We start from the raw sequence: 360 nt of genomic DNA, 5'->3' as shown, positions 1-360 counted from the left end.
AGAGTGCCTTTTTTCCTGTTCCTGCTCATATGAAAGAGAAGAAAACAAGAAAAGAAAGAGGAATCCTCTATGTCACAGTATAGAGATTCCTTTATGTCAGTAGAAGAAGATAGGGGTATAAGGAAGAAGAAGGAAGGATTCGGATTTTTGGATGAAGAAAGGTGAAGAGAAGTGTTAGTAATTAAATAATTAAACAGAAGAAGAGAAGAGAGAGGGAGAAAAATTCGAAAATAATTTTTGAAAAGAGGTTAGTGTTTTCAAATATTAAAGACAAAATATAATTAAAATTAAAATTTAAAACAAAAAGAATTTTTGAAAAAGAGAGGGAGAATTTTCGAAAATTAGAGAGGGATAAGTAGT

The sequence above is a fragment of the Arachis duranensis genome, chromosome 4 (assembly GCF_000817695.3).
Source record: "Arachis duranensis cultivar V14167 chromosome 4, aradu.V14167.gnm2.J7QH, whole genome shotgun sequence".
Lineage (NCBI taxonomy): Eukaryota > Viridiplantae > Streptophyta > Magnoliopsida > Fabales > Fabaceae > Arachis > Arachis duranensis.
The sequence above is the reverse complement of the archived record's forward strand: the minus strand, read 5'-3'. Positions refer to the sequence as shown.